Consider the following 26,453-nt stretch of genomic DNA (forward strand, 5'->3'; position numbering starts at 1 on the left):
ATCCTAAAGAAGAAGAAAATCTGTTTCAGAGAACAAGGAGTAGATTCCCCCCAAACAAACTCTTTAAAGCAAGCAGTGTGTGTGCCTTGGTTACAAGCCACAAGCAACGAAAGGGCATATCTATGCAAGAATTGGCAGTTCTCTAGGTCTTGTAATTCTCATCAGGGAGGCAGGCTCAACAAACCAATTAACTAATTAAACCAATTAACCAAGTGTGTAATTAACCTTGGGCACAGAGGTGTCAACAGAAGCCCAACAAAGAAATTACCCTCCTTCTGCAATTGCCTGGTGGCCTTAAGCCTTTTTGTTTTCAGTCTTAAAGGCATATCCATAGAGGGAAAATATTCTCTGGGCAAAGAATTAATGGCTGAGCAATAATATCATAGCGATGGGGTGGAATCAAGCCAGGAGCAGTGTTTCCCACGCCAGTTACAGTTCATTATCTGTCAGCAAATATACAGAAGTTCTGGAGGACATGGTCCATGAAATACTGGCCAATTCATGATCATTTCTTTTGAGAACGCACATGTCCATTATGAAGTACAGGGGAATAGCTAAGAAAATTTCAAACTAGCCACTACAAGAAGATGGTCAAACACCTGGTAATTCAAACAGTTGGTCCGAGGAGGAAAGGAACCAAGAAGGGATGAAAAAAGTATTGTAGAGTTTTGATCTGTGCACAGAAAGGCCCAGAAAGATGAGCTTGTGCAATTGTAGGAATACTTGGCTCCATGCAACTCTGTGGAAATTCACCTTTGCCAAAACAATAAATTCATGCCTCACCATAACAATAAATTCATGCCTTGCCATGATCACTTTTAAGTAGCTTACCCTGTAAAATTTGGGTTTTTGAGTAGCTTCAGGGAGAAGGCAATAGCACCCCACTCCAGTACTCTTGCCTGGAAAATCCCATGGACTGAGGAGCCTGGTAGGCTGCAGTCCATGGGGTGGTGTCGGACCTGACTGAGCGACTTCCCTTTCACTCTTCACTTTCATGCACTGGAGAAGGAAATGGCAACCCACTCCAGTGTTCTTGCCTGGAGAATCCCAGGGACGGGGGAACCTGGTAGGCTGCGGTCTCTGGGGTCGCACAGAGTCGGACACGACTGAAGTGACGAAGCAGCAACAGGAATGTTATTAAGCATTAATGATATACAAGACACTAAGCTAAACCTATTTTCTTTTAGTAGCTATTTAGCTTATATTTAGGGGTGAAATGCAGAAAAAAATGTAACCAAGAAAAAATTGTATGTTAAGCACCAAATGGATAATACAGACTATAGTCAAATATCTAATGACTGAATGAGACAAACTGAGATGTAAACCATTACTTATCCCATTTCAGAGAAACCAAAATCGTGATGGAGAGGCACACACAATCAAATCATTAACAGGGGAAGTGAAAGCTACAGCATTAGGAAATGTGAAGCTTATCAGGAGAATAAATATGTATGTGAAATCTTATACTGGATTTTCCTGTTCCTCTTTCATAAAAGATGCCAGTTTTCAACATTGACCTTGGGCAAGATCAAAGCTCACCTGGGCTAAGTCAGCACACACTTGCTAATCCTTAAGTAAAAAGATACACTTGTGAACAGTAACACTCAGCCAAGCTCACAGACTCCACACACAATCAGAGACTTAAAGGGTAATTTATAACCAGGTGAGTAGGATGTTTAAGGAACCATGTTTCATTCACTAACCCAAGGATCCCGTTCCTGCCCCAAGAGCAGAAAAAGCACTCGGTATGACTTCAATTAACCTCTCTAGGCACCCATTTCCCCATCTGAAAAAAAAATGAAGGGCTTTGGAATAGAACATCCTATAAGACTTCTCGTGATTTGAATAGATTATTTTCCACTGATAAAGGACGAGACTCTCTGACACCAAACGCTTCCCTTCCTAATACTTTGGATCAACCAGAAACCTGAAAATTTCATCCAAGAAGCTTTCCTTAAGATAAAGCGATAGCATTTTCCCGAGAATAATTGCCAGTCTCGTTGAAACTTTAGCCAGGGAACTTATCAAATAAAGAAACCATCTAGTTTCAGACCATAGGCAGAGTCCAGGAAAGTCAAACCCACGGCCTCATGGAAATTTAGAATTACACAGTTTAGAATTACACAGTTGTTGGGTCAGGTTGAGAGTAAAGAATGTGAAATTCTTTATCTGAGATTCTCCAAGACCATGTGAGCTATGGCCCATTGTTTTAAAATCATATAATTGAAGAAAGCAAACTTCTAAAAAGAGATGTGTATCATCTCCTCGAGGCTGTACACTGCCAAGTGATGGACTGATCCCCAGTCTATGAGCTCTTGTTTATCTCTGCCTCAGTTCTGAAGCAAGATGGTGTCCACACAGGCTGAATCTTGGGGATGGATGGATGCTGGTAATAAGAGGCTGAATTCCATTTCTAAGTAAGGTGCTTCATACAAATAAAACAGATTTTGTTCTATCTCAATGTAAATCAAGTGCCTTTGTACTGACATGAAATGGATTTGTTAATAATTGTGATGTTTGATGGGCTGTTAATATTAAATGTAAGGTGTTCAAATGTTTTAATTCCATTGAATAAATTCTGAGGCAGTCAAAAAAGAGATTAAAAGTAAGTCCACAATAAATATCATTAATGGTATAAAAACATGGGTTAGTCTGTTCCGTATATTGGGTGACATAAACAACAGAAACTTTTTTCTCATAGTTCTAGAGTCTGAGAAGTCCAAGATCAAGGCTCTGGTAGATTTGGTATCTGTTCCATAGATGGCCATGTCCTTCTGCTGTGTCCTCACATGGCAAAAGGGGAAAGGACTTCTTGAGGTCTCTTTCATAAGGGCACTAATTCCATTCATGAGGGCTCCATCATCATGACCTACTCACCTCCCAAAGGCCTCACTTTTTAAGTTAAGATTTCAGAAAATGAATTTGTGGTGGGGGGGAACCACAAACTTTCGATCTATAACAAACATGCACTTCAATGCTCTTTCTTCAGACTTATATTAATTCCCTAAACAATGACTTATTGAACACGTGATAAGTGCCCACTTAAGTCTGGAAATATGATTAGAATTGGGGATAGATAAGTCAGGTATAGTTCATATGCTCAGGGATATTGTAAACTACTATTATGTAAAGATGTATATTGGGGTAATTAATAACAGTATTTAATGTCACAAGAACTTTGGCTCTTTATATTCCATAGACTGTTTAGTATGTTGCTTCTTCTAAACAATGACTGACAGGAAATACAGATAAATTTAATAGGATACCATTAGATACACAATTTTTGGAAATCATTTATAAGGCAAATCCAAATTAGATTTTAGGATACCAAGCATTAAAGACAAGACAGGATATTAGGACCGATATTAAATGCTTGCATCTAGAAAAGAAAATGATGGTAATACTCTTAAAGATATTATGTAGCTTGTATTGTACAGACTCAAAAAATGCTGAAAGATTCGTTTATGAAGGTCCCAAGATGTTACTTTTTTGACATAGTGACAACAGAGACAAAAACTAGAAGGAAACATTCAGAGCCCCTTTTGAAAGTAAAGTCACTAGGCTGGAATCTCATCTCCAAAACCGACTGGCCACACAAAGGTCAAACTTTCTCAAGGCAGCCCAGAAGCTTGAGAAAATTCCCAGAATTCCTGGACCACAAAGCCAAGCCGAGATTCCGGAGAAGCCCACCACTCCCCTTCTTCCTGCCTCTCTGCCTTCATCCTCTCCTCCCCATAGTTCACCACTGGGTTCTGCTTCCTAACGTGGAATTTAACTTTGTCATCCATCTATGTAAAATAAACACCTTACACTGAAATGTAATAATGTTGAAAGTTGTGGAATAAGGTGAATTTCCCTCCTCATCTCAAAATGTTTACAGATCTAATGGACTTTATATGAGATGACATCATACCAAGGTTATCAGGCCTGTTGCACTTTATGGCAAGAACTGTCTTTTACTCATCTTCCTCCCCTCAACACATAGGTTTGAATGGACTGATTGTTAGAAATAGAGGTGATAAAAGTTCCGTGTAGACTCTGGAGACTGACTTTAGGATTAAAACTAAAAGAGCATATTAGTAATTCATCATCATCAAGATATGACAGAGACAATGAATGAAAAGCATGATGTGCTGGGACCACTGTAGGTTAGATTTTCAGGCTAGATTAACTTTCTGAAAGCAAAGGCCGTTTTTCTCCTAAATGATATGCATTCCTTTCCCTGGAGCTGGGTCCAGTGTAGTTCCTGCCACATTTCGATTCTACCCCTATTGTCACAGAAAATTCTAGGGAAAGTCTGCCTGCAGTGCCATTGTGTATGTGAACATTCACTACAGTACTCTTTCTTTTATGGTAACACACACACACACACACACAATCTCAGAGTCTCTCATAACTTAAGCTTTTGTTCCTAAATAGAAATAAATTTCTTAAAACTTCTTTCACTTCTGCACAAGATGCTTTGTATATACTGACTGGCTGAGTAGTTTCCTTAAAAATAACCCACTTTATTCATAGGATTTGGGACGTAGTATAAGTAACATCCCTGGCAAACAAAGCTTTAAATAAGCTTTTCCTCCATATTATCTTTTTTACATGGAGCTATGAATTTGAGCTATGAATAATCATAATGCAAACTCAGCTCAGGAAAGAGAATATGCAAATGACTGGAAGCAATTTGAGGTATCTTAACAGTGTATTAACTCTGATGTATCCACAGAAGACTCTTGAGAGTCCCTTGCACAGCAAGGAGATCAAACCAGTTAACCCTGAACATTCATTGGAAGGACTGATGCTGAAGCTGAACCTCCAATATTTTGTCTACCTGATGTGAAGAGCTGATTCATTGGAAAAGACCCTGATGCTGGGAAAGATTGAGGGCAGGAAGAGAAGGAGGCAACTGAGGATGAGATGGTTGGATGGCATCATTGACTCAATGGACATGAGTTTGAGCAAACTTCAGGAGATAGTGAAGAACAGGGAAGCCTCGTGTGCTGCTGTCCATGGGGTCCTAAACAGCTGGACTCTACTGAGTGACTGAACAATAACAAATGATATACTCATGGTAGCTACTAAGCTGTCCAAATAGTTCTGCTTCAGGGTTGCTCTTAAACTCAACCAACTTGTTCAATGGAGCTTAGGCACCTAGAACTAAATACAAGGCACAGTAAAACATGGTGCCTTGGTTGAGGGGAGGGAGAATAAACACCAGGAGCAGTGGGGTCACAGTCACTCCCACTAGTAGATCTAAGCAGAGGGCTGGCTGGCTTGCATTTTTCTTTTTCTTTAATTAAAAAAAAAAAAAAAAGCTGCAACCAATCTGTCAGTTTACAGACCAGGGAAAGATTTTTGTAGACAAAATACAGACTTCCCAGAGGGGCTAACCATGACTGCAGCCACAGAATTAAAGAAGCTTGCTTCTTGGAAGGAAAGCTATGACAAACCTACACAACATTAAAAAGTAGAGACATCATTTTGCCAACAAAGGCCTATATAGTCAAAGCTATGGTTTTTCCAGTAGTCATGTATGGATGTGAGGGTTGGACCATAAAGAAGGCTGAGTGCTGAAGAATTGATGCTTTAGAGCTGTGGTGCTGGAGAAGACTCTTGAGAGTCCCTTGAACAGCAAGGAGATCAAATTAGTCAGTCCTAAATGACCAACCCAGACAGCATATTAAAAAGCAGAGACATTGCTTTGCCAACAAAGGTCTGTCTAGTCAAGGCCATGGTTTTTCCAGTAGTCATGTATGGATGTGAGAGTTGGGCTATAAAGAAAGCTGAGTGCTGAAGAATTGATGCTTTTGAACCGTGGTATTAGAGAAGACTCTTGAGAGTCCCTTAGACTGCAAGGAGATCCAACCAGTCCATCCTAAAGGAGATCAGTCCTGAGTGTTCATTGGAAGGACTGATGTTGAAGCTGAAATTCTAATACTTTGGCCACCTGATGTGAAGAACTAACTCATTGGAAAAGACCCTGATGCTGGGAAAGATTGAGGGCAGGAGGAGAAGGGGACAGCAGAGGATGAGATGGTTGGATGGCATCACTGACTCAATGGACATCAGTTTGGGTAGACTCTGGGAGTTGGTGATGGACAGGGAGGCCTGGCGTGCTGCGGTTCATGGGGTCGCAAAGAGTCAGATACGATTGAGTGACTGAACTGAAACTGAACTGCATGGCAATCAACCTGACTATTCATTGGAAGGACTGATGCTGAAGCTGAAGCTCCAATACTTTGGCTACCTGATGCAAAGAGTTGACTCATTGGACAAAATCCTGATTCTGGAAAAATTGAAGGCAGGAGAAGGGGGTGACAGAGGATGAGATGGTTAGATAGCATCACTGACTCAATGGACATGAATTTGGGCAAATCCCGGGAGATAGTGAAGGACAGGGAAGCCTGGTGTGCTGCAGTTCATGGGGTCACAGTGATTCGGACATGACTGAGCAGCTAAACAACAAAAACAGAAGCACTAAAGTCTCTCTCATACTAAGTTAATCAGCATAATAGTTCTCTTCAGTAAAGTTAGCAAGTCTTTAAATATACTGTACAGTTATTTAATACTTATTACTATTGTTTCTCTATAGAGAAGCTGTTAAAATGAAGAGTAAAAAAAAACTTTTATTTTATAAATAATTTTAGAAAAGTTTTCTAGTTTTAGAAAAATTAATAAAGGAAAAATTACTAATTTGTACTAATAAAATATTGACTTGATATAAGTAAGATATGTTGGAAATAATTTGAATTGCTGAAGCTTTTAAAAATGTTTAAAATTCTTTATAGTCCTTGCTCCTATAATCCTTCACACATCTATTTGTTGTTGCTAATGCAACTGAAAAGATGAAAAAAAGATTTGCCCAAAAGGTAACCAAAGTTCAGCGAAGAAGTGATTTTCTTATTTTTCTTTTTTTTAAGATCAAGAGGGGGAAAAGCACTGTTTTTATTTTTAATAATCCTTCAAAATATTTGTGAAAATGCTTATAAGGCAGTAAAACTCAACAATTAGGAGAGGGAAAAAGTGAAGAAAAAGAATTCACAGTTACAAACAAGGAAAACCCTCTGGAAAGAGTTTCAACACATCTACTTCTGTTAAGGAAAAATACTGAGTGAACGACTGAAGTGCTGAGTGTACCAGAAGGGAAAACGTGAACACAAAGTTGATTATAAATATCAGTAAGTTAATGGCAGTTCTTGGTAACCAACAGAGGCTGGGGAGATTCATGTTTGGGGCTAGAATGGAAACCATATCAGATCATATATGGTGCTTGCTTCATCTGAACTTAGCAACTGTTGGTTTCTGTTCAGAATTAAATTAAGACACATTTGATTGTCTTCAAGAAATGAGGTTCTAAACTACCCACTGAGCTCACTTCTCCATCCACTGTCTTCAACTTTAGGGCAGCGGAATGAACTTGCTAATCTAGTTGTGAATGACAGCCCTGGCTGTGAATTCTGAAACGTGATTCCTCCTTTTTCTCTTACAGCCCCAAAGACTGTCTCCTACCTCATGTAGCCCACAGAGGTTGACACAGAACCCAGGAACCTGGAGGCGGGGTTTATTCCACTCTCCCATTTCTGAGAGAAGCAGTGTAACTCACTGCCTTCACCTACTGTGGTTTCTATCACTGCTGTGTTCCTAGACTCCAAAGCATGGATGAATTGAATTGTGTAGTCAGGGTAGTAACACCTATGTATGCTCCCTTTACCTTGCACAGCGTCTAAGATAACATGTGATGCGGGAGGGGGCAAGCAACCATCTGAAATGTCTATGACCATGCTTCAAGCAAGGCATGGGTCAAGGCCTCAAACCATTTCAGAACATTCTAGCAAGCATTGTAGGAAAGCACAGAGACTGAAAACCAGTAAAGGTCTAGCTTTGTTATTCAAAAAAGAAAAATTATGTAGAACACAAAGAGACATCCTTCCATTTTCATTTCTTTCTTTCTCCAGCCAGTATATTAATAAGTCATCATCTACAGAGTATTTGCCACTAAAATACCCAGCCATTTTTATGAATGGCAAGACTAGAGAAGAAGTCCCCATATTAGGAAAGTAATATTAACTTAAAACCTGCTGGTGAACGCACAGGACTTCTCTGCTAGTATGTAGCAAGCATGTGTTTCAGTCCTAGTTAAAAGCTACCAGCTTGTAAAACAGGAAACCTTCACTCTGAAATTGTGATGCTTGATTGTTGGCACCAGACGAACCATTTCACCAAAAACCATGGACTCTCTCCACTTTGATAATCATGCAGTTATATTTGTCAGAACCCCCGAGCCCTTGAATAAATGTAAATTGTACACTTGGGGCATTATTGAGCCCACTATTTAAAGGAACACTCAGGCAAATTCTTTGGCAAAGCAATAAAAAGTTTATGGTCAAAGCATGCCCTTCTTGTGCCTGTTTTATAAGTCCATTGTTTCACTTTACTAGGTTTGCTAAAAGTAGGGCTTGCATACTGGCAATAAGCGTTTTTTCACATCAACCTAATACCTTGTTATTTATAACCTGCACTAAGAATGAGCAGACCTCATGGTGATGCACAACTGTGCCAACATCTATTAAAGGGAAACCAATTAAGAATAAACTTAGCCATCAGGCAATTCCTCATGTGAGACATTAGCAAGTAACATTCAGAGACATGTTATTGTGTCAATGTACAAACAGGAGTCGGATTATCCAGCTTTGAATCTCAGTCCTTATGAAAGTGTCTAAACTTCAGATCCTATTTCTAAAACATGTTGTTGTTGTTCAGTCACTAAGTCATGTTCTACTCTTTGTAACCCCATGTAGTGTGCACACCAGGCTTCCCTGTCCATCAACATCTCCCAGAGTTTGCTCAAACTCATGTCCATTGAGTCAGTAATGCCATCCAACTGTCTCATCCTCTGCCATCCCCTTCTCCCCCTGCCTTCAATCTTTCCCAGAATCAGGGTCTTTTCCAGTGAGTTGACTCTTCGCATCAGGTGGCCAAAGTTTTGGAGCTTTAGCTTCAGCATCAGTCCTTCCAGTGAATATTCAGGGTTGATTTTCTTTAGGATTGACAGGTGTGATCTCCTTGCTGTCCAAGCGGTTCTTAACAGTCTTCTCCTGCACCACAGTTTGAAAGCATCAATTCTTTGGTGCTCAGCCTTCTTTATGGTCCAGCTCACAGATAATAGTACCTTCCACTTCGAGCTTTTGTGAAAATTAATAAGGCAATGAATATAGTAAGTTAGCACACTACCCGGCACATGGTAAATGCTATGTAAAGGCTAGCTAGCAATGCTGGCAAAAAGACCCAGCAGTTTCAAAAGGAGCTGGAAAGGGCTCAGTAATGGCTCCAGTGGGACATCAGAGACCCACTTTATCGTGGAGATCTCAGCATCTTCCCTTTAAGTCCTGTCCCTTGCTAGCCACAGAAAAGAGCTGAGCTGAATCAGGAGTTTCCACTGGCTTTGAGCAAAGCTTGGCAGCAGTCACGGGGCCTCCATCACGCCCATCCTCATTGGCTTCCATCCACATTATGCCAAGCAGTGCATCAACAGGATGTGGAGTCATCTTCCGTGGTCCCAGCTGGCTCTGATTGTGCTGTGATGACTTGGCTATTGCACATGCTAAAATGAAAGCATGTCTCAACTCACCTCTTGAATTTGGTGTTGTTTACATTTGCCCAAAACTTCTCCCTCCCCGTGGGTCATTTAAATATCATGCCAAAGGCCTTGTTTCTTTTATCTGAATAAAGTTTTACATTAAAATATTTGAGAACAGCTATTCTTACTGATACTTTGCAGATCTGGAAGAGAGTTTTCATAGCTACATAGTCTTTCCCTCCCCCAAAGTCTGGCTCCACATAGAGCCACAGCAATCCTTCTAAAAATCTAAGCCAGATCATGCCACTCGTCTGTTCCAAAGCCAGAGTCCTCAGATGGCTTACAAGGAAATACACAGTCTCCACTTGCCCCATTTCCTCTTCCTCTGCCCTCTTTGGGACTTCCTTGCTTGTCTTCAGATACACCCGGGTGCGCTCTTACCTCAGGGCCGTTGCACCTGCTGCCCCTACTGCCCGAAATGTTCTTGGCCACAGATACCTGTGTTGCTCTGTTCCTTGCTTTTTTCTGGTCTCAACTCAAATGTCACCTTATCGGGCAGGCTTTCATCTATTATTCTATATGAAATAGAACCCTCCCTCTCACTCCTCTTTATTTCCTTCCTCTGCATGCGTCGTCACCTTACACATTACATATTTGTTGATTTTTTGCCTGGCTCCTCCATGAAATTGTGAACTTAAGAAAAATGACTGCTTTGTTTGCCCACCGTGTCCCCAGCACTTAGACCCTGAAGGCATTCAGTAGGTGCTCAATAAATGGCTATTAAATGTTAAAAGAACTACTTCCTAGGGATGCAGCAATCAGAGCTCTCATCTGCCTATCAACCCATTAAATGGGTGAATTGCTAATGTCCTTCTTATCAGTCTAGTTATTGCTCTTAACTTCCTTGTATTTTTTTAAGTTACTTCTGTGCTTCCTACACATGATTCCGCATTTCTTTTTTCATCAGTATTCTGGGGTATGTTATCTCATTCACTGTTCCCTGATTTTTTTTTTTAAACAATGATCTACAGAACACTGTTTAACAAATTGTTTAAAAACAGTATGTGAAACCCATCATCTTGCTTTATAAATGCCTCATAAGGCTTCAGACCCAGCTGACTCATGACAATGGACATACTGCCTTGCATTTTATATAATTTTGATGCACATGGGAAATAGCCTTTCTTTGGGTGTTGCCTGAACACTTTGTGGGTGCTCTGCAACTCTGAGGTCAAATGTGCTTCTGGCAAGATGCATTATCTATACTCATCTGGCAGATCCTGTGGGTATAAAGCCAAGAGGTTCATGTTTGACTTGAGTTGTATCTTGCTTTCCTGTTCTTTCTTAAAAGCATTGTCAAAGAATAAGGCCGGTGGCTAATATGAAATTTAAATTTCTATGAGAAAGATAAGCAGGGAACAGAACAAAAAGGCTGACAGGGTCCCATTGTTGATGGAAAGAATGCTGAGAGAGGAAAGTTTGCTTTCTTTACCATAACTTTCAAATAAGAATAAAGAGAAACTTATCAGGGAGAATGATAACAAAGAGAAGAGGGAAATCTGAAAGAAATAAAAATAATAGAATTACTTTTGGTTCATGGTTTTCATTCCTAAACACATTCAAAAGTTATGGATCCAGCCTGTGCGGTCCTCATCCCATTTCTTCTGTTCCTTCTCTGGCAAGATTCCTTTACTGTCCTAAAACTGCTCGAACTTGGGGAGGACAGGAAGATGAGAAAAGATCCGAACTCTCTCAGGCCCTCCAGGATTCCCTACCTGGCTTGGAAATCTCTATCTGCTACTTTGCTGCTGCTGCTGCTGCTGCTGCTGCTAAGTCGCTTCAGTCGTGTCCGACTCTGTGCGACCCCATAGATGGCAGCTCAGGAGGCTCCCCCGTCCCTGGGATTCTCCAGGCAAGAACACTGGAGTGGGTTGTCATTTCCTTCTCCAATGCATGGAAGTGAAAAGTGAAAGTGAAGTCGCTGAGTCTTGTCTGAGCCTTAGCGACCCCATGGACTGCGGCCCACCAGGCTCCTCCGTCCATGGGATTTTCCAGGCAAGAGTGCTGGAGTGGGGTGCCATTGCCTTCTCCGATCTGCTACTTTAGCTGCTACTAACTCTGGGAGACGGTGAAGGACAGGGAAGCCTGGCGTACTGCCATCCATGGGCTCGCAAAGAGTCAAATATGACTGAGCGACTGGAAGACAACACTAGCTGTGCATCCTTGAGCAACTTACCCCGCTTCTCTGCCTGATGGGGATAATAGTGGTACCTGCATGTGCGTCAGACAGGAACAAAAGTAGGAGTACCTGCTTCTCAGGAGTATGGGGAGGCTTACATGAGTTATCACAAAGCACTGGAATAAGGCTTGGTAGCTTGAAAGTGACCAGTAAATGGTAGCTAATATTCCCAGCAGCTTAGAAGTTTCTCTAAGTTTCTTATTCACGAATGTAAGGTCAAGGATTTGATATCTGTATTGACTTTAAAGCTTACCTGGTGGCTCAAATGGTAAAGAATGCCTGCAATGCAGAAGACCTGGGTTTGATCCCTGGGTCAGGAAGATTGCCTAGAGAAGGGAATGGCTGCTCACTCTAGTATTCTATCCTGGAAAATCCCATGGACAGAGGAGCCTGGCGGGCTACAGTCCGTGGGGTCACAAAGAATGAGAGGCAACTGAGCGAGTAACACTTTTCACTTTGACTTGAAAGCAACATAAGTACTCTCTCCTCCTAACTTCAACTATGTAGCCTTCGTCCAGAGGCTGAGCCACCCAACCATTCTCTAGACTGAGGGTGGCTCTGCTTAAATGGAACTTACTTGTGACATCACCAATCACTCACAAAAACCAAAGTAAGTGAGTCGTGTATATGTCAAGGTGGCATGCTATTTAGAATCCTGATCATGTAGTAGTGTTCAGTCAGTTCAGTTCAGTCGCTCAGTCATGTCCGACTCTGCGACCCCATGTATCAAAGCACACCAGGCCTCCCTGTTCATCACCAACTCCCGGAGTTCACTCAGACTCACGTCCATCGAGTCAGTGATGCCATCCAGCCATCTCATCCTCTGTCGTCCCCTTCTCCTCCTGCCCCCAATCCCACAGTAGTGTTAAATGTGTTTAAACTTGGGGATTTTTCTGGAATTCACCTACTCAACCCATTTTCTCTCTGGTCCAAATGATCGGTGTACTGAGATTCAGTCATAAAACCTTAATTCAAATGTGTCTCAGTACTTAGACCTTTAGCCATAAAGAAAATACACAAACTCTGGGAAGAAACTGTAGAAGTTCTTAGCTCAGTTCTTTCACCATATGCTTTCCCCCAACCCTGCTGGCCCTGAATGGAATGAATGAGATGATTGGACAGCTCTTGGCAAACAAAACGATGTGCTTATATAATTTGTTAAACAGTGTTCCATGGATTATTGTTCTTTTTATTTTTTTAAAGGGGGTCAGGGAATGACTCATTACTATAATAATAATAATCTAAGGAAATCAACCCTGAATATTCATTGGAAGGACTGATGCTGAAACTGAAACTCCAATATTTTGGCCACCTGATGCAAATATCCAACTCATTGGAAAAGACTCTGATGCTGGGAAAGATTGAAGGCAGGAAGAGAAGGGGGCAACAGAGGATGAGATGGTTGGATGGCATCACCAACTCAATGGTCATGAGTTTGAGCAAACTCCAGGAGATAGCAAAGGACAGGGAAGCCTGATATGCTGCAGTCCATGAGGTTGCAAAGACTCAGACACAACTGAGCTAATGAACAAGAACAAAGCATTCTACAACTAGATACATACTGCTCCTGGAGATGAAAGTGCAAAGGAATCAAGGGAAAGCCTTCTCTCAAGGAGAGCAAGGAAGTCATGCAGTTCAGTCAATGTTTTTCCAAAAAGACTCATCACTCAGGAGCAACCACACAGACTAGAGGAGAAGCAACATTTACTGAGTAGTATTATCTGCCAAGGCACATCCAAGCAATGTTACTGAAGTTATTCAATCATCAAACAACTGTATGAAATATTAATAGCTCGTATTAGCTCCACTGTAATAATGAGGCATCCAAGCTGAAATGGAACTGACCTGTTCAAGAACATAAAGTCAGTGCAGGATAACATGAGCACTGACATGCCTAGCGTCACTGCAGCACTCACTATAAATACCAGGTCCTTCTGGGAGGCTCAGTGCCACACTGATCTTCACATCACAAGCAGAAATTTGACCATGTTAAAGAGTGTTGTCTTTGAAGCTCCATGGACTGCAGTATGCCTGGCTTCCCTGTTCTTCACTATTTCCAGAGTTTGCCCAAACTCATGTCCATTGAGTTGGTGATGCCATCCAACCGTCTCGTCTCCTGTCACCCCCTTTTCCTCCTGCCCTCAATCTTTCCCAGCATCAGGGTCTTTTCCAGTGAGTCAGCTCTTCACATCAGGTGGCGAAAGCATTGGAGCTTCAGCTTCAGCATTAGTCCTTCCAATGAATATTTATGGTTGATTTTCTTTAGGAAAGATATTAAAAGTATCTATGTCCTAACCAGCAGAACCTACAAATATGATATGTTCATGGTAAAATGAAATCAAAATAAAAAAGATGAAATTAAGATGGAAATAGACTAACCTTGACATTAGAGTGTGGACTCAAAGAGTACCCTACGTTCCGAGCCTAGGCTGGTGGTAAAGAATCCTCCTGCTACAGAAGATTCGGGCTCAGTCCCTAGGTGGGGAAGATTCCCTGGAGAAGGAAATGGTAACCATTATTCTTAATAACCAACCAGTATTCTTGCCTGGAATATTCTATGGGTGGGTACAGTCCAGGGGAGTCTCAAAGAGTTGGACAGGACTCAGCACACACATTCCAGTAAACAATGAGTGTGGCCCACAATCAAGCCGTCAGCCGCTGCAACTGCCCTGGACAGTGAGCCTGAGAGGGATTCAAGATGGAGGAAAATAGGATCCTGGCCCTAGACAAGGCCATATCTAAGGAATCTTGAGATGCATATCTAAGGAATAATTTCAGTGAACCCAGACTCTTGCATCTTCCCTTACATAGAAAAGCACTAAAACCTTTAGCTTGAGATGTCTGGTTTTTCTGATTAGCAGTAATCTTTTGATGTTCAACTGCTTGTTCTGTTTTGTTCTCAGCAAAAACTCATATATATTCTGGCTCTTCCCTTACCTGTTCGGAACTGTTCCTCAGGGCAATCTGAAAGGCTGTCTCCCCAGTGATAGTCCTCAGAAAGGTCCTCAAATAAAACATTTCTTGCAACTTTCCACTTTATGTTTTTCTTCAGTTGACAGGAGATTATCCTGGATTATTGGGATGAGCCCAAGGTAATGACAAATTAGAGAGAGAGGCAGGAGGGCGGGAAACAGAGGAGAAGATATGACAAGAGAAGCAGAGAGGGAGAGACATTTGAAAATGTCGCACTGCTGTCTTTGACCATAAGTCAGGAATTCTGGTGGCCTCTAAAAGCTAGAAAAGGGGAGGAAACGGACTCTCCCCAACAGCTGCCACAAGTAACACCACCCACTAACACCTTAATTTTAGCCCAGGAAGACACATTTTCAGGTTCTTATCTTCCAAAACCGTAGATAATAAATGACAGTGTTTCAAGCCCCTAAGCTTGTGGTCCTTTGTAACAATAGCCCCCTAGGAAACAAACACACTTACTAGTACTGCTTCATTTGCATCAGCGGTCTGCGAAAATTTTCCATAAAGGACCAGGTCATAAATATTTTAGAGTCTGTGGGCCAAGGGGCCGTATAATCTGCTATTGTAGTTCTGAGGAGTCTCAGACAATGCACACATGACTGAGCGTGGCCGAACTGGCGGCAGTTTCAAAACAGACTGAATAGGGGCTCCTCTTGCAGCCCGAGGGAGGGCACACAATAGGAGGGAGCCTTTAGAAATCTGACCTCTTGAAATTAAATAGCCCTTTTAACGGCATTATTATACTATCTTGCAATTGTATAATGTTCATGTAAACCATATCCTTCTTGATTTCAGCACCCCTGGGGAGGCAGTGTAATATGATTTTTAAGAAGTGCTTGGGGTCGGGAGACTTGCTTCCAGGCCTGGTTCTGTTCACAGTCACACCTGTGTGACATTGGGCAGGTCATTTTTCATCTTTGTTGTTCGGTCCTTCAGTCATGTCCAATTCTTTGTGACCCCATGGGCTGTAGCACATCAGGTTTCCCTGTCCTTCGCTATCTCCCGGAGTTCACTCAGACTTATGTCCATTGAGTCGGTGATGCCATCCAACCATTTCATCCTCTGTCGCCCCTTTCTCTTCCTGCCCTCAATCTTTCCCACTATCAGGGTCTTTTCCGTTGAGTCGACTCCTTGCATCAGGTGACCAAAGGATTGGAGCTTCAGTTTCAGCGTCAGTCCTTCCAATGAATATTAGTCTTTAGATCTCAGTTTTCTTAACTATGAAATGAATCACGGAGGCTCCAAGGTGATCGATAGAGTCTCCTTCCGGTTTCTTTTCCTCATGAATTGTCAGTGTCACTCCTGGTGATTTAGTCACTAAGTCGTGTCCGACTCTTGAGACCCCATGGACTGTAACCTGTCAGGCTCCTATGTCCGTGGGATTCTCCAGGCCAAATACTGGAGTGGGTTGCCATTTTCTCCTCCAGGGCAGTGTCACTCCCAGAGCAGGTAAAGCTAAGAGTGGCATGCAATTTCAGGGTGATTCCATTTCTTCTTGAAGGTGATATTTGTGGCAACGTTCATCAACGTCATGGGCAGAACAGGAATGCAACTGAAGCTGAGAGCTCCTTCAAATTGTATGAACACAGTTACATGATAGACTCTCGGGAGTAGGAAAGGGTAAAACAGTGGACTAAAGCTTCAAGAGCAAAACAACTGGCTAAAACAAACAATGAGAGGAAGCAGGAGCCTGGAGAATTACAAACGCAGAAAATAGGCTTAGTCGTGTTCTCAGAAATAAATCCCCTAGGCAGACAGGAGACCAGCCTAGAGTACAGCTGCTTAGGGGATTAGATTGGGTCCACGTGGCCGCAGAGAGAACGTTCACAGGTAGAAAGCAGAGCTGGACCTGCTTTGCACTGGACTTTCTAGAGGGCTCCAGAAACAAGCTGGTAACAAGAATGAGGAAGGTGGGGGGAACACAAGTGCTCTTAGGCCAGTTTTTCTCCCGCCAAGACAGGAGGGGAGCTCAACGTCACAGAGAAGGGAAAAGCAACCCTTCTGAGAGCAGCAGAGCCCTTCACATCAAAAACTCACCTTTCAATTGTGCTGCCCATGTGGCAACCAGTAGTCACCCATGGCTTTCGGATTTAAATCTGAATTCATTAAAAGCAAATGAGGGAATTCCCTGGTGGTCCAGTGGTTAAGAAGCCCTTGCTTCCAATGCAGGGGGTGCAGGTTCAGTCTCTGGTCAGGGAACTAAGATCCCACATGCCGTGGGGCGTAGCCAAAAAACAAAAAAAGCAAATGACATTGAATATGCAGTTAGAGTAACCACATTTCTAGTGTTGACAGTCTCATAATGGCCAGCGGCTAACACATGGGACAGAGGAGGCGACAGCATTTCCATCATTGCAGGACCCTGGCCTAGACCTGTACTGTCCTAGACCTATATACTGGCCCAGGAGGGTAGCCACTAGCCAGAGGTGGCTGTTTCACTGTAAATGAGTTAAAACCAGAATTCTGTTCCTCCATCACACTTGCCACATTTCAAGCTATCAAGAGCCACGTGACTGGTCACTACTGTAGGAAGAGCACAGATATGGGACATTTCACATTTCCATCACCACAGAAAGTTCCACTGGAGAGTGCTGCCCTTTGGCTATTTTTCTGGATATTCTTCTGGATCACCTGAACGACTTTCAGAATCAAGCACGAGACTGTCTTAGAAAAGAGACGTAGTTAGATGTAGCTAGACGTCAGGACCTTGTGTCATGGTTTACAGGACATTCACACCAAGGTTTTCTTTTTTCCATTGTTTTCCTCATCATCAGGATTATAACAGTGAACTCTCCCTGCTGCAGTGATACAACCAGCATCTCCAGGCTCAGATTTCAGATGCAGTTTCCAACTGAAAGAGGAGCAAAGGCCAGTTCCAGACCGCTCCCCAACCCCCTGCCCAGCTCCTGCCCTTTTACCCACCTTGAAGCTCTGCATCAAAGGAGTTTCCCAGAAAGGGAGTTGGGGAGGACCTGGAATCTAAAGAGAGATGGAAAGACCTAGTGGAGAGATTTATTATGACCCCCAGCTGCCCTGCCGATCACGCATGAGCGCTCTCTTCAGTGATAGAAGAAAAAAAATCTCCTGGTCTATGGGGGAGGGAGAGGGCCCAGATAGCAGAGATGGCCCACATCTTCCGTGCACATAACACATGGACACACCAGCCTTGTGTCTGTTCAGAGAGACAGACAGAGAGACAGAATTGTTGCTATGTGTGACAGACAGATTTTTTCACATTATAAACACATGCCTTTTTTTTTCAATTATAAATGTCCCTTTTTTCAAGAGACCAACCTGGTCCTCTGTGATGACCTAGAAGGGTGGGATGGGGGAGGGAAGGGAGGGGATATATGTATAATTATGGCTGATTCACATTGTTGTACAGCAGAAACCAACAAATTTTTAAAAATAGCTTTTTTTTTTAAAAAAAAGAAAGAAAACGCTGATTAAAAGGCCTGCCCTCAAAATTGCTGGAACACTCAAATAATTTCAAATGATGTTTCAAAATTTCCTTTTTTATGACGGTACTTTATGAAATTTGAAATGAAGGATTTGTTGGAATTGGTAGAAGTTTTGGGGGAAACACATGTCTTTTTAAAGTCCTCTGATTCTCCATCAACACCACTGCCTGTGGCCATGAAGACTGCATGAAACATTCCATTCCAAAATGCCTCTCATGCAGGAGCTGAATTAATAGAACTGTGTGATCTCTCTCTCTCTCTCTCTCTCTCTCTCTCTCTCTCTCTCTCTCAGTTGTCCTCTTCTCTTACTTGAGAAACTTTTCATCAGCATCATGGGCTTAAACTACCAAGAGGAGTAGACAGTTTCCAGAAGGGCAATGATATTATACGGAGAAAGCAAGAGAATCCTGTATTTCACTTCATTTGTTTTCACATTAGCTCAGATATATTCAGGCCTCCCCAGTGGCTCAGCAGTAGAGAATCCTCCTGCAACGCAGGAGATGCAGGAGATGCGAATTCCATCCCTGGGTCAGGAAGATCCTGGTAAGAGGAAATGGCAACCCACTCCAGTATTCTTGCCTGGAGAATCCCATGGACAGAGGAGCCAGGTGGGCTATAGTTCACAGGGTCACAAAGAGTCAGACACGACTGAGCCCACAGATTCATTCACCACCTTTATGCAGAACTTATTTGGGTTTGGGGAAGCGCATGAGTGGGAGTTGATAGATGGTAGGAGTGTATTTCAACCTGGGCAGACAGAGGACTCAAGGTGGAATTCATAAAAATCTTAAGATGAGCAGCATTATCTAATTCAAATCCCCATCAGATGCAAAAATCCCCACATGGTTTCCAAAACCAAGCTCTCCAGATCCTATATGAACATTGTAAGAGTTTTTTTTTGTTTTTTTTTTGTTGTTGTTGTTCATTCAAACCATCAGGGATCAGAACAGACCCACCCCCTCACTCTCTTGCCCTAAATTTCAGACTGGTATGTATCTGGGTTAAAGTACAGGCTTTTGTGTATGTATCTCTTAATCCCTAACAGTCAATCAGGTGCAGACTCTCCTTTGGTTGGATGGATGCAGTTTTGACACTTTTTCAGCCTTTCCCTCCCACTCCTGTAAGATAAACCTCCTATTCATTTATTGCGTTATGCTAGAGAAAGGCTCAAATTTCTCTCTGCTGCCAATTTTTAGAAGTGTGTGGGTGGTAAAAGTAAACATAAGCAGCATTTCTATAGTGGCAATGTCTGCTATTTTTTTTCATGAGAAGCCAGCTCTCATCATTTGATACAGCCTCAAGGGACCAAGCCGTGAGAGAAGGAAAGCTGATGAAGGCAAGTCAATGGCCCCAGTTCTGCCTTTTTCATGGACCAGAATAGGATGTTTGTGTCTCCTCCCAAGTCTGGTAAACTTGTATAAGCTGGTTCAGAGCCTCTTTACAACTCCAGGGATGATGTGCATTGCAAACATATCCCGATGATAAAAGTATGCTACTTTCCTTGGAAAAACAATGATGAAGAAACAATGAACTAGAGTGCCCCCACCTTCAAAGAAAGCATATGCTACATAGAATCTCAACAAGGTGGATTTTTTAATGAATAAAATGAAAGAATTTGAGATATATCAAAACTGTTGTTAAAATCAGAGTCAGAATTCCTTCCAACTCCAGAATTAGATACTACGAAAAACTTCTAAATTGAATAACAATAGGGACTTCCTGAAAGTCAAAATAGATGCTGGGATCTAATGTTTTTTAAAGGCTTATCATTCAAAATAAGGAGGCATCGTACATTTAGTGACAGTTACTCTCATTGGAAAAGATTCTGATGCTGGGAGGGATTGGGGGCAGAAGGAAAAGGGGACGACAGAGGATGAGATGGCTGGATGGCATCACCAACTCGATGGACGTGGGTTTGGGTGAACTCCGGGAGTTGGTGATGGACAGGGAGGCCTGGCGTGCCGCAATTCATGGAGTCGCAAAGAGTCGGACATGACTGAGCGACTGAACTGAACTGAACTGAACTGACTGAACTCTTAAGAGAAATAAGAAACAGCTTATTGCTCTAGGATTTTTGCTCTAGGTTTGTTCTAGGTTTCAAATGACAAATGATTAAGGAAAAATTTCAGAACTCTTCTGACTTGGGGTCTCGTGATTTTTCTTCATAAGCTTTGTATTTATATGATTCTGCTGTCATAGCTTGAATGTGGAAATTTTAAAAATCAAGGACCTTAGGTAAAGGATTCAACGCTAGATTTTCTTGATTTTTTTTTTTTTTGATTGAGGGTTTGGGCTTTCTTTTCCCCTACTTCCTGGGGTTGATGGCAACACATTCATCATTCTAAGTCCTTTCTAAGCATACTGCTTCCTTCTATCCCTCATTCATTCATCTCTCCTTCTCTGGCTCTCCTCTCACAATTAAGCACCCTAGTTACAGTCCAGGGCCTGTAAAATTCACAGATGCCCAATTCCATGAAAGGATTTGGGGCCCACTTTGGAAGGCAGCCAGTACTTAAAACATGCAGACCTAAGCCACATCCTGAAGCACCCACTGCAAGCTCTTCTGAGCAAGCAGAGGGAGAGCTCCACCTGCCATCACCCAAAAGGTACACTTGCTTCTCCACCTACTACTCCCAGATCTTAGCTCTGTCCTTTATGCTGTTCCTACCGAAGTGATTTAAATACAAATCTCCTAACTTTGTTCTTCAGTGAAAAGAGGACAAAAACTAGTTTCAGCTCCCGGAGGAACCCTCTATCCCCAGATTTGATTCCATTTTTAAAATCAGCCTGACATGCTAGACATTTGAGCCAATAAACTGGTATGGGGAGTCCAAAAAATTGGTCCTGAGAGGCTGGTTTTCAGGTCACACATTAGGCTCATCCTAGAAAACAGGAGATGCTGTGCTAAAGAATTCACTCTGGGAGATGGGCGGGCAGAAGACAAATTCTCCCTTGTCAATTCAGTCTGGATTTAGTCACCAGCTTCTGCATCTCTTCTAATGGACAAGCCATCCCATCCTTTAATCATACCGAGGAGCGATACACAGGCACACCTGGAGACTTCCCACACCTGAACCCTCCACTGAGGTTGTTTATGCCCCCTAGACAATTGCAGCTCCAAAAAGTGTTAACCTCGACACCTTACATCTGCACCGGGCACAGCAGGCTGTCACAGGTGCGATGTCATTAGGCTGGTACAAGGTCCCGTGGCCTGACAGCAGCTGACAGCGAGAGTCACAGCGTAGAGGTGGCCTCGGGGCCAGAGCACGAGCTCCGGGGCCAGACCAACCAGAATTCAAAATTCAGCTCAGCCCTTCATTTGCTTTGTGCGTGAGTGCATGCATGCTAAATCACTTCAGTCATGTCTGACTCTGTGCAACCCTATGGACTGCAGCCCGCCAGGTTCCTTGGGCCATGGGATTCACCAGGCAAGGATACTGGAGCAGTCTGCCACGTCCTCCTCCACAGGAGCTTCCCAAGCCAGGATCAAACCCACATGTCTTTCTTCTACCTGCATTGGCGGGTAGGTTCTTTACCACCTGGGAAGCCCTGTTTGCTTTGTAGCCCTGGGTAAGTTATTTTACGTCACTGAGTCCCAGCTTTGATGGGGATATACTGTATCTCTTCCCAGTAGAAACTTCAGTGATGTCCGTGTGTCTGCACTATGATTGGCTCTGCCATTGCACAGATCCTCCATTGCGTTCTCCTTCTCCCTATAGGTCAACGTGATCCAGACAGGCTGGACCTCTGAATGAAGAAGACACACTGAACAGAGTCACAACCAACTCTCCACTGATGTGTGAAATAATCAAGAATAAGATTGTTCTTAGAAGCTCATGAGACTTCTTATTTTGTTGGGGAAGGCAGATTCTTTACCATCTGAGCCACCAGGCAGCATCATATCAGTATTTTTAACACGCTTTTTTTGAGTGATTCTTAAGTTCAGTCAGGTTTGAGAGTCACTGGGGATCTTAGCAACGGTATTTCATCCTAAACCTTGGTTTCCTGGCTTGTGTTACTCAAAGGGTTTAAGAAATTTCTTTCTCCACTTGCTCCTGAGAAATCCTCTTATAAAACCTAGTAGGAACAAACTATTTGGTATAAAATAAACTACAAGGATGTATTGTACAACACAGGGGATATATTTTGATAACTAGGGCTTCTCTGGTGGCTCAGCAGAAAAGAATCCACCTACAATGCAGGAGCCGCAGGAGATGTGGGTTTGATCCCTGGGTCAGGAAGATCCCCTGGAGGAGGGCACAGCAACCCACTCCAGTATTCTTGCCTGGAGAATCCCCATGGACAGAGGAGCCTGGTGAGCTGCAGTCCATGGAGTCGCAAAGAGTTGGACACAACTGAAGCGACTTAGCATGGCACGGCATAAATGGAGTATAGCCTTTAAAAATCATGAATCACTATATTGCATACTTGTAACATATATAATATTACACAGATCCACACTTCAATAAAAATAAATTAGCACATTTAAAAAATAATTGAAGAAGACTTTTTAAAGAATAAGACAAGTGACAGGGTCTAAGTTCAACATAATATAAGTACAAGCTGAGAAGACCAATACAATGTGAAACTCCAGGAAAAAAGCAAAAAAAAAATGAAAACAACGTCATGTACACTGCTTAGACTGGTGGTAAGTAAAAAGGGAAAGAAATAATATCACTTTAAGTCAGTGCGTCTTTCAACTGACAGATTTTCTCTTGATATTTTGGTCACAAGAGAAACTTTCACTTCCCTGGTGGTCTAGTGGTTAAGATTCTGCACTTTCACAGCATGGGTCGTGGGTTCAATCCCTGATATGGGAAGTTTGGCATGCTGAGCAGTGTGGCAAAAATATATATATATATATACATATATATATATATATATATATAGAAAGGTTCTTTTTGAGGCACTTTGATTTGATTGACTCACTGTGGTCTAAAGGGATTCTCCCCTAATCTCTGCAGCTGTCTTTCAGTACAGTCAGCTGCCACCCTCAGGTCCAGTCCAACTTCCCTCTGGTCCTAATAACATTTACCTAAATCCTAAGTGATCAGAGCAAATAAATAGAAGAAAACAATAGAATGAGAAAGGCTAGAGATCTCTTCAAAAAAAAATTAGAGATACCAAGGAAACATTTCATGAAAAGATGGGCACAATAAAGGACAGAAATGGTATGGACCTAACAGAAGCAGAAGATATTAAGAAGACGTGGCAAGAATACACAGAAGAACTATACAAAAAAAAAGTCTTCAGATCAGATCAGTCGCTCAGTCGTGTCCGACTCTGCGACCTCATGAATCGCAGCACGCCAGGCCTCCCTGTCCATCACCAACTCCCGGAGTTCACTGAGCTCACGTCCATCGAGTCAATGATGCCATCCAGCCATCTCATCCTCTGTCGTCCCCTTCTCCTCCTGCCCCCAATCCCTCCCAGCATCAGAGTCTTTTCCAATGAGTCAACTCTTCGCATGAGGTGGCCAAAATACTGGACTTTCAGCTTTAGCATCATTCCTTCCAAAGAAATCCCAGGGCTGATCTCCTTCAGAATGGACTGGTTGGGTCTCCTTGCAGTCCAAGGGACTCTCAAGAGTCTTCTCCAACACCACAGTTCAAAAGCATCAATTCTTCGGCACTCAGCCTTCTTCACAGTCCAACTTTCACATCTATACATGACCACAGGAAAAACCATAGCCTTGACTAGACGGACCTTTGTTGGCAAAGTAATGTCTCTGCTTTTGAATATGCTATCTAGATTGGTCATAAGTTTCCTTCCAAGGAGTAAGGGTCTTTTAATTTCATGGCTGCAGTCACCATCTGCAAGTCTTAATGACCCAGATAATCACGATGGTGTTATCACTCACCTACAAGCAGACATCCTGGAGTGTGAGGTCAAGCAGGCCTTAGGAAGCATCACTACAAACAAACCTGGTGGAGGTGATGAAATTTCAGCTGAGCTACTTCAAATCCTAAAAGATGACGTTGTGAAAGTGCTGCACTCAATGTCAGCAAATTTGGAAAACTCAGCAGTGATCACAGGACTGGAAAAGGTCAGTTTTCATTCCAATCCCAAAGAAAGGCAATGCCAAAGAATGCTCAAACTACTGCACAATTGCACTCATCTCACACGCTAGTAAAGTAATGCTCAAAACTCTCCAAGCCAGGCTTCAACAGTACATGAACTGTGAACTTCCAGATGTTCAAGCTGGATTTAGAAAAGGCAGAGAAACCAGAGATCCGATTGCCAATATCCGTTGGATCATAGAAAAAGCAAGAGAATTACAGAAAAACATCTACTTCTGTTTCATTGACTATGCTAAAGCCTTTTACTGTGTAGATCACAACAAACTGGAAAATTCTTCAAGAAATGGAAATACCAGACCACAACAGTTACAATCAGACATGGAACAACAGACTGGCTCCAAATTGGGAAAGAAGTACACCAAGGTTGCATATTGTCACCCTGTTTATTTAACTTATGTGCAGAGTATATCATACAAAATGCCAGGCTGGATGACACACAAGCTGGAATCAGGATTGCCAGGAGAAATGTCAATAACCTCAGATATGCAGATGACACCACCCTTATGGCAGAAAGTGAAGAGGAACTGAAGAACCTCTTCATGAAAGTGAAAAAGGAGAGTGAAAAACTGTCTTAAAACTCAACATTCAAAAAACTAAGATCATGGCATCTGGTCCCATCACTTCATGGCAAATAGGTGGGGAAACAATGGAAACAATGAGATACTTCATTTTCTTGGGCTCCAAAATCACTGCAAATGGTGACTGTGACCATGAAATTAAAAGCTGGTTGATCCTTGGAAGAAAAGCTATGACCACACCCTAGACAGCATATTAAAAAGCAGAAACATTACTTTGCGAACAAAAGTCCATCTAGTCAAAGCTATGTTTTTTCCATAGACATGTATGGATGTGAGAGTTGGACCATAAAGAAAGCTGAGCACTGAAGAATGATACTTTTGAACTGTGGTTTGAAAAGAATCTTGAGAGTCCCTTGGTCTGCAAGGAAATCAAACTGGTCAGTCCTAAAGGAAATCAGTCCTGAATATTCATTGGAAGGACTGATGCTGAAGCTGAAGCTTCAATATTTTGCCCACCTGATGTGAAGAACTGACTCCTTGGGAAAGACCACGATGCTGGGTAAGATTAAAGGCAGGAGGAGAAGGGGACAACAGAGGACAAGATGGTTGGATGGCATCACCGACTCAATGGACATGAGCTTGAGCAAGCTCCGGGAGTTGGTGATGGGCAGAGAAACCTGGCGTGCTGCAGTCCATGGGGTCTCAAACAGTCGAAACCACTGAGAGACTGAACTGAACTGAAATAAAGATTTAATGAAAGTCAACAAAATAATCTGAGCCCCGCCCTCCAATGACTAAATGAATAGTCTCAATTACTTGTAATGAGTGATCATGGCCCTAAAGAAAAACATGAATCTGGTTGAACTAGCAGCATTTTGGGACTTCCCTGTAACTAAGACGGTAAAGAATCTGCCTGCAATGCAGGAGACCCTGGTTCAATCCCTGGGTCCGGAAGTTACTCTGAAGAACGAAAGGGCAACCCACTCCAGTATTCTTGCCTGGGGAATCCCACCGACAGAGGAGTCCGGCAGGCTACAGTCCATGGGTTTGCAAAGAGTCGAACGCGTCTGAGTGACTAACACTCCATTCCAGCAGCATTTTAACATGTTTGTTCTTATCATGGATCTATCCAAAATTACTGTTGAGTAAAGTTTCCTAAGGAGTTCCTGCGTATCCCTTGTTAATTAATTGATACTAAAAGCTCAATCTTCTAGTAGGCAAAAAGAGAACACAGGTGAGATAGGAAATTGTACGTTTATTGAATTCTACCAGCATCCACATTCTAAGAGGTCGTGTACCTCATCTGTGAACAGTCAGCGTGATTTGGCTCAAAGTTTTCACCATAGCCTCAGGTTTATTAAAAAATATTACAGTATAATGAGAGAATGCTGTCATGTAGAAGGCCAACTCACATCAAATAAATGTTTTTACTCTTACATTTCCTTTCTTTTTCGAGAACCTATCTGTTCTAAATTTGTGAGATTTTCCACACAATCAAATCATGTATTTGAATAGTCCGTGTTTGCTAAATACTGCCATTTCTGCTCTTCTGGATGTAAGAACAATTCCTTTCAAGAAGTTCAAAACATATCATGTGTATGCACACAGTCA

This window comes from Bos javanicus, chromosome 20 (assembly GCF_032452875.1).
Source record: "Bos javanicus breed banteng chromosome 20, ARS-OSU_banteng_1.0, whole genome shotgun sequence".
NCBI lineage: Eukaryota > Metazoa > Chordata > Mammalia > Artiodactyla > Bovidae > Bos > Bos javanicus.